This window comes from Octodon degus, unplaced genomic scaffold (genome assembly GCF_000260255.1).
Source record: "Octodon degus isolate 3935 unplaced genomic scaffold, OctDeg1.0 scaffold00151, whole genome shotgun sequence".
Taxonomy (NCBI): Eukaryota; Metazoa; Chordata; class Mammalia; order Rodentia; family Octodontidae; genus Octodon; species Octodon degus.
Window position 1 is genome coordinate 6,165,118 of NW_004524727.1, and position 9,069 is coordinate 6,174,186.

Here is a 9,069-nt window from a genome sequence, read left to right on the forward strand (position 1 = left end):
GAATTGGGACATAGATGCTAAATGGATGCTGCTGTTCATTTTACCACTTTCATTTGTTTATCTGTGGATGTTATGCTTTCACACTAGACTGTACTTGAAGGAGCTCACCAAAGAGAAATGGAGCCAGCTGTGAACAGTGTCCTGGGGGGACCCTGGAAGGGACATTTGAGCTGAGCTACTACCTTCATGAAGAGGCCAGCTGTGCAGGTACTTGTCGAGAGGACTTCATAGGAGGGGAGTCAGAGTAACCTGGAACTAGGGAGAGGGTGAAGCCACCCAGAACCTGAGGCCACCAAGCTATGGCCACTTGGGCTGGGGCTGCACCTTCTAGGACGAGACCCACAAAGGCCACAAGCATGTCAGGTATAGCCTGCTGGACACCAGAAGACCCTGTCCAGCTGTGGCTCCTACTCAGTTGTGCTGTCTGACACCATCCCTGCCTGCAGCCTGGCCTGGCCGCTGTCCCAGGCCCTGATTTAGTGCTGGCCACTCCTCCTTCCCATCGTCTGTCCAGAGCAGCAGGAGATTTACAGCCCCGGTGACAGCCGCCCTTCCCGCTCACGTAAATCTCCAGCACATTTGGGGCAGCCTCAGCTATTCAGGTGACCTTTGTCTGAACCGGCGCTTCCTCCCAGGACTTCAGAGGGTCCCTCCAGGAGGGATGAGGGGCTGCAGCCTGGACAGCTGGAGTGCAGGCGGTGGATGGGAAGGGACAGGACAGAGCTCCTCTTTGATGCTGTGGCCGCCTTGGGGGTGCGTGGACCCCAAGGAGCAGTCAGGGTTTATGGGGGCGCGGAGAGCAGCGTGCCGTAAAGCTTGCATGTCCGGCTCCTGGCATGAGCGCGATGCAGAGCCCTGGGAGGCCAGATGTGGGGAATGGAAGCCAGGTGTTGCCAAAGGAGCCCAGACAGATGCTTACGCCCACGCACAAGGCCTTTGCCCTGCCTGGCTCGCCTCTCACAGGGCTGGTGGGTCTTAGGTTAGTCCTGGGTCTGTCCCAGCCTCCGCACCCATACCTGGCTCAGGTGACCCTTGGTGAGTGGGTGGCGAGTGAATACAGGATGGCGGGTGTGTCTGGCTCTCTGGTGGTAGGGCTGGGGCAATCACTGCTTCTCCAAGCCCCAGTGCCTGCCAACCAATAAGAGTCCAGGAGACATCCTTTGCCTGCATGGGTTTGGTCAGCATCACCAACTTCTTCCTTATCACTGAGCCTCGCGAGATGTGGAACTATGAAAAGGGGCATTCTGGGTCTCAAAGTAGCCAATGTGGGGGTGCCAGGACTGGGGACTTCAACTGCAGAGGCTTCATGATGCTGAAGGAATTGCATAGGAAGCATTTCTATAGGGAGGCCTTGGGGATGGCACACATCTGTTATCCTAACCCTTGGGGAGGCTGAGGCAGGAAGATGACAAGTTCAAGACCAGGCTGAGCATGTTAGTGAGATCTGTCTCAAAATAAATAAAAAAGGGCTGGAGGTGAATCTCAGTGTGGAGGCCCTGAATTCTGTCCTCCTATGCGACACATACAAGAGGAGGCCCTTACTGAGCCCCTGTTTGTGGGAGTGTGGGGTGGGGGTTGGATTGAGGGGAGGGGGTGTTTATACCCTGCTGGAGGCTGGAGGCTGGGGGCTACCAGTGAAGACAGCACTCCTGGGCCACCAAACACAGCTGCCACTTGTTTCTTTGTGGATTTTCTTTAAGACAGGGTCTCACTATGCAGGTCAAGCTGGCCTTGAACTCACAGCGATATTCCTGCCTCAGCCTCCGGAGTGCTGGGATAATGTGTGCATCATCACACCTGGAAACACAGCTGTCGTGTGTCATTTTCCCCAGGAGGATTTTTATTGGCCATGACAAAGCTAGACTCTTGAGTATCCCCTGGGCTTGGGGTCCCCACCACTAGAGCATATTCCTTCCCCCTGTGCCCTTGGGTCCCACTGCAGAGCTGGGTCTGGTGGCTCCAGGGCTGGATTGGGACAAGGTGACATTTATCCTGCACAGGGCAGAAGGAGCAGCTGAAATTGCTTGGTAAACAGCTCGAGGCAGAACAGAGCCCGGCCTCATTAAAGCGCAATTAGGGCCATGCTCCGGGCTGCGCTGTTTATTTGGATGAGGCCGAGTCGGGGCTGTGGAGGCCAAAGCTGGCGGGGGTCAGGCAGCACGTTGGATTTGCCCTCATTCCGGCTCTTGATAATGGGAAACCTCTGACCCGGCCACCAGAGTGTTGGATTCCAGAGCATAGTGACCCGGGGGTGGCAGTTTAGGACCCCTCAAATGGCTGAGTAAATGGGGTGAGGTCCATAAGGGGCTAAGCCCTGAGATATGCATTATGTGAACTCCTGTTAAGAAGGAGAAAAAAAGGAGATAGAAGTGGTTTTCACTCAGTTCCTGTGTTTTGTTCGTCCTCAGTATAGGGGCAGAACCGCGGACCTTTCTGTTTCAAGCTGCATCCCCATCCCTCTAATAAAAAAAAAAAAAAAAAAAAAAATTGCTGGTGTTGTCTGTAATCTCAGTACTACAGAGGCCAAAGCAGGAGGATCCCTGCGAGTCTGAGGACAGCCTGGGCCACTCAGTAAAATCTTATCTCAAAAACCAAAAATCAAAACAAAAAAACCCTCAAGTAATTCTGAATTGATTTTTATTTTTATTTTTCATGTATTTAGTATAGGGTCTACAGGATCTCACTGAGTATGTCGGACTCATAGTGATCCGCCTGTTTTCAGCCTCCCAAGCACTGGGACCAGCGGTGCACGCCACCATGCCCGTCTCAATCGCCATCTCAGCGTTCCCCATGGGTGGGACCGGCACGGCACGCTGGAGATCAGACCCTAGCTGCTGCGCTCTGCCTAAGTAGGTGCCTTAGTCTGCTGAGCTATCTGGCCGGGCCTCTCCAAAGTGATTCTGAAATGCTGTGCAATATTTTATTTTCAGAATAGCAGAGCTCTCAGGGCTGTGGGGCCAAGCAGGCCAGGGCTCCCTTGCTCCTCCATGCACAGTGGAGGCTTCTGGGGTCCCCTCTGTTCTCCACAAGCTTGGGGGCATTGACTCTGTCAGCACTTCCAGAGACTTTAGTCCTATCTGAAGGGAAGTGCTGGAAGCTGACTTTAACCTTTGGGAAAACAAGCTTTCCAGGAGGCCCAGGAGGCCTGTAGTCCCAGGGGGCACCCATGGCAGTGCCAGGGCACCTCTGTGTAGAGTCCTCCAGGCTAGCCTGGCCAAACAGGGCCGGGTCATCTCCTGGTGGCAGCACAGCAGGGGTGCTTGTCTTAGCAGGGCTCCCTGGGCCAGACTAGCAAGGCTGTGTTCACACAGGAACTGTGGGAGTAGGCAATGCCAGGGACCTGGCACCCAGCCTAGTCAGCCTGCAGGTTATCTGGAGGAGAGCTGGGCTGGGAGATGTTGCCCGACCCTAGGTACTGTGGCATTTGGGGGCAACCACGCACCATGGTGCACACCTGGAATCTCAGCACTCAGGAGGCTGAGGCAGGAGGGTTACCGAGAGTTCAATGCCAGCCTAGGCTGCATAGAGAGACCCTATCTTAGAAAACAAGGGGCCAGGGAGATAGCTCAGTAGAATAAGCTCTTACCTGGCAAGCTACAGGGCCTGAGTTCAATCCCCGGTTCCACAAAAAAAAAAAAAAAAAGAAAGAAAGAAAGAAAGGAAAGAAGAAAAAGAAAACAAAGGATGAGCCACAGATGCTCACCAAAGCTGGTGCCTCAGAGCTGCAGGCCCCTACTTTTGAGACTGACCAGCACTGGTATTGAATGCTGCGAGCTTAGTGCTTTACAGTAATGAGGTTTGAACCCCGGACCTTTGTGCTGAGCTCCATCCCCAGTCTCTGCAGCTTTACTGAGACAGGGTCTAAGTTGCTTGGCCTAAATTGGGAATTGGGACGCTCCTGCTCCAGCTTCCCAGAGTGCTTTGATGAGTGGCTTGTGTAGAAGGCAGGACCCTTCCACCTTTTAACACCCTGTGAGGGGATGGGGACCCTCCCTGCGTGGGGACCGCATGCCAGGAGCAGGGTGGTGTCTGGTTCCTCTTTTGTCTCCAGACATGTGACCTGGGTTGTTTTCCCCTGAGGTAAACTGTCATGGACGTGTCACCGTCATCACCACTAATGAAGGCTTTCTGATTGAATTTGTGTCCTAAACTGGGCTGGAAGTTTTAAATTTTCCACTGTGGGAGTCCAGCTTTACCGCTGAACCTCGCTGGGCAATCACAGGTCTGCTGCAGCAGGTGGGCTCCTCCACCACAGCAGCAAGAGAGGAAAGCAAGGGCGGCCCTAGAGGGGCACCAGCAGGAGCAGGGCTGGGGGCTTCCCTCTGACTCACACCTTTGAGGAAGCACCAAATCCACCTTTTAAATAATTCGGGAGCCAGTTGTGGTGGCGCAGACCTGTGATCCCAGCACTTGGGAGGCTGAGACAGGAAGATCACTGTAGATTCAACACAGAATGGGCCACATGGCAAACTTTGTCTTGAAACACAAAAATGACAAAAATTTCTTGGAATGTTTTATATTCGCACTGTATCTAGCTGGCACTTTTCAGAAATTTGCTAAAAAATACACAGTTCTTTTACTTTCATATTTATTTACTTCCTGTCATCTTGTAGGCAGCTGAATTACATAGAAATATTATAGTCAGTCAGACAGGGCCAGGCCCTCAAGGAGACAAGATGGAAGACAAGGTGGCTTTGCAACTTGGAAGAGACAGATATCTCATATGGGCCACACCTCAAGACAGAAGAGGAAACAAATACAGCCACATACTTCCCTAGGGATGGGCCTCAGGGATTGATATTCTAAGTAGGTATCAGTTACCTTGAAGGAGCCCAAATGAGTCACTAACCCAGCCCCCAACAGGAAGAGACCCTGTCCCACTTGCTATGCTTGCTACGTGACTCGCTTCCCCATTTGGTCCTGGACTCAATCAATTTTATCTGAGCAGCGGTGCTCGTAATCTCATTGGTTGACCACAGTGTTGTCCCACCTCATGCCCTCCTAAGCCAGTTCTGTGTCCTCCACCACCTTAGACAGACCTCACCACATGGTTTTCCTCTATAAAAGTCCTTGGGGGCCGGGGAAATGGCTCAGTGGAATAAGTGCTTCCCTGGCAAGTGCAAGGACCTGAGTTCAATCCCTGGTTCTGCCAAAAAATAAAAATAAAAGTAAACTAAAAGTCCCTGGAAGAGAGAGCTTCCTGGGGACCACCCACTTGTGCGCCCCTTCTGTTCCTCTCTTGGACAGGAGCTTTCTTTCCCCCAATAAATAAGTTCTGCTCATAACCTCTGTTCCTAAAATACATTATCTGGTTTTAGAGAACACAGACTTCCCAGGTATCTTTTAGGTTGGGAGATCATTTTTCCCTATATCATTTGGAGGTTATCCACCCGAGATTAGTTTTTGTTCCCTGTTTCAACCATATATATTTGCATTTTACATAATATTAAATTCAAATATGTCATATTTAAATATTCCCTCTTTTTTTATACTTAAATTGTGTATTTATTTGTAATGTCCAATGAAGGGAGCTAGCATCCCTTAGCCCATCCCGTATCAGCACTGCTTATCTCCTTATGACATACTTTTGATTATGAAATATCAGCTCCCCAAATATCACCAGGGCAGCCTATCAATAACTGAAGTTTGAATTTATACTTACTACTGTAAATGTAGTATCTCTATCCCAATAAATAACTTGATAGTTTTCATGTATTTACAAGGATAATAGTGAGGTTAAACTTAATTGATAATTGTGACGTTTGGTTTAGTGTAGGTCTTTTAATGTGAGGAAACTTTTTGAACTGGTCCAAGATCATGATGTTGTTACTGCTTAAATTTAGTGGAAAAGCCATAGAAAAGATTTTGATTTAAGTGGTTTTTTTTTTGTACAATAAAATATTTTTATTTTGCAATAATATTATTTTTATGGAAGTAGTGCCAAGATGGCACAAAAGCTGTTATGCCCTTCAATGCCTTTACAAAACCATGTTGCATTTATCAAAACTAGTAAGTTAATATCAGGGAATTACAATAAACTAAACTCTATATTTTTTTACATTTTGTTAGTTTTTAAAATTGTAATTATTAGCCTGGCATGGTGGTACACACCTGTAATCCCAGCACTTGGGAAGCTGAGGAAGGAAGATTATTGTGAGTTTGAGACCAGCCTAAGCTACCAAGTGAGTTCAAGGCCAGCCTGGACTACACAGTGAGGTCTGTCTCAAAAAGACAAAAAATTATCTTTTCTTTTTTTTTATATACCTCTTATTCTCCTGTGTTTAACTGTTTGCCCTATTTGGGGGGTTCTTTCCATTCTCATTCATGGGGCTGTGATCAATTTGCCCCCTCTCTAGAACATCATTTAGTAGTCTGTGTAGGCTTGGCTTTGTCATTCTGAAATTCTTTAGTTGTTCTTTGTCATGGAAGTATTTCACTTCTCCATTATACTTGAAAGAGAGTTTTGTAGGGTATATCAGTCTGGGTTGAAATTTGTTTTCTTTTCTTTTTTTTAATTTTATTTATGTGTGTGTGTGTGGCCAGCTCAGCCCACCAGGGGGCGGGGCTGGCTGGCATGTGGTGCTGGGGGATTGAACCGCGGTCTCTGTGCTTTGCTAAGCTTGTTCTAAGTAGGTGCTTTAGACCACTGAGCCATCTCACCAGCCCCGGAATTTGTTTTCTTGCAAGACTTGAAGTACTTTGCTCCATGCTCTTCTTGACTTGATGGTTTGTGAAGAGAAATCTGCCGTTATTCTGATGGGTTTCCCGTTAAATGTGATCTGTTTCTTTTCTTTAGCGGCTTTTAGTATACTGTTCCTATGCTGAATTTCTGGGATCTTGATTATTATATGTCTGGGTGTGGTTTTAATTGGGTTGATGTTCTTTGGAGTTCTATATGCTTCGGTTACTGCAGGTCAAATTGTTGCCCCATATTTGGAAAGTTTTCTGCTATTACTTCCATATTCTTTTTATATCATTTATATTGGCTCCTTCCTTCTCATTCATGCCTATTAGTCTTACGTTGTTCATCTTTGCATCATCTTGCAGGTATTGAATTATTTTTTCCTGCATCCTAGTTGTTTTTAACAGATCTTTTCTTACTTTTTCACTAGCTGCAATGGTGTCTCTAAGGTCAGAAAGTCTATTTTCACTTTCATTCAAATGGTTTTGCCAGCTTGTGATTGAGGTTTTAATTTCCTGTATATCACTTTGAACTTGTTTCATACATTCTATATCTTTCCTAAATTGCTTATTCAGGGGTTCCATCATTTTTATATTCTCCTCTATTTTTTTATCAGTGTATTCTTTAGAAGCACTTAGTACTTCTTTGATTATAGTTATCACTAACTTTTTTAGTTCCGAAATTATTTCTGATCTAATTTCTTCTATACCTTTCTGTAGTTGTTTTTTTTTACTGCCAAGGTTATTATTTCAGAGATATCTGTTGTGTGATTTCCAGTTTTCTCAATGCTAGTGTCCTCTACAATTGTACTGGGTGGACTCGGGGCCTGAGACTGCATTTTGTTCCTTCTCTTTGTCATTTTTGTGTACCACTGTCTTCTGACCTTTGATGTAGAGCTTAGATAGAGTTATTACCTTCGCACCAGGTCCAGATCTACGAAGTTCAGATTCCTCCAGGTGGGTGTTGCTTGGATCTGGCTGCTGTGCTCCACTTCTTTCTGCCACAGTTGTTAGAGTTGAACCCTTTGTGTTACTCTGGCAAGATGTTCTGCTCCAGAATCAGCTGGGTAGATCTTGCCTCTAGCCTCTTTGCAGGGAGTTCTGCTGAGGGGTTCCACGCCTGGCTTGCGCTCTGGGTCTATTCAGGGTCCGGCGGGCTCTAAGGGGTCTCACTCACTCGCTGGGCCTGGGCTCTGGGTCTGTTCAGGATCTGGCAGCCCTGGGTCATCTTCCCCTTTTTTGAGACAGGCTCTTACTGTGTAGTTCAGGCTGGCCTTGAACTCACTATGTAGTCCAGGCTGGTTTCCAACTCTTGGTGATCCTCCTGCCTCAGTCTCCCTAGTACTGTGATAGCAGATGTGTGCTTTTCAGCTTTTCTTTCATTAATATATATATATATATATATATATATATATATATATATATATATATTTGGTACAGGGTCTGGCCACAGCCCCGTGCAGGACCCAGCTGCACAGAGACCCTTGGCCCGGGGGCGCCCTGCCCCTCCCATGCCCGTTCCCAGCACCCTGTCCTCCTGGTACCCACAAGGGCGGAGGTGCTGGCCACAGCTACACCGGATTCGAGCTCGTCACCACGAGATGGGCCTCGCTCCCCAGCAGCAGGCACGCAGGAAGAAAGGGAAGCAGAAGAAACGAGGGTGGAGGGAGCAAAGCCGACCAGGAGCCGGGCGCAGGGGCTTGCTGGTCATCCTAGCACTCGGGGCTGGGGTGGGATCGCTGCGACTTCAAGGCCGGCCTGGACTGCAGTGCGAGACTATCCCACGAAAATGAATATACGTTATAAATCCATGTACATGAGGTGTGATTGAGATGTACAGTAGATGCTTAAATTTTAAAAATTCATTACAGTAAAAGACATAGCCATGAATCTCCCTCAAATCCGCCTTTCACTTTGAACTCACCATCTTATTTTTCTTTCTTTCTTTCTTTCTTTCTTTCTTTCTTTCTTTCTTTCTTTCTTTTTATTTTTTTATTTATTATTTTTTTTCTTTTTTTTTTTGATACAGGGTCTTGCTATGCAGCTCGACTCGTAGTGATCCTCCTGTCTCAGCCCCCCCAGTGCTGGGATTACAGGTGTGCGCCACCACAACCTGTTCCACGGCAGGCCAGCAAGAGGTACTGGGGATGGAAGCCATGTCCTTATTCTTGCCAGTCAGGTGTTTAGAACACCAAGCTGTCTCCTCAGTCCACTTTCATTATTTTTAAAATCAGTATTCTATTTTGTTTTGTGTGTGTGTTTTGTTTTTTTTTTTTTTTTTACAATATCATTTTTCTACAAGGTGTTTTTTTTTTTTTTTTTTTTTTTTTTTGAGATAAGGTCTTGCCATATAGCCCTGGCTGGCCTCAAATACATGACAATCTTCCC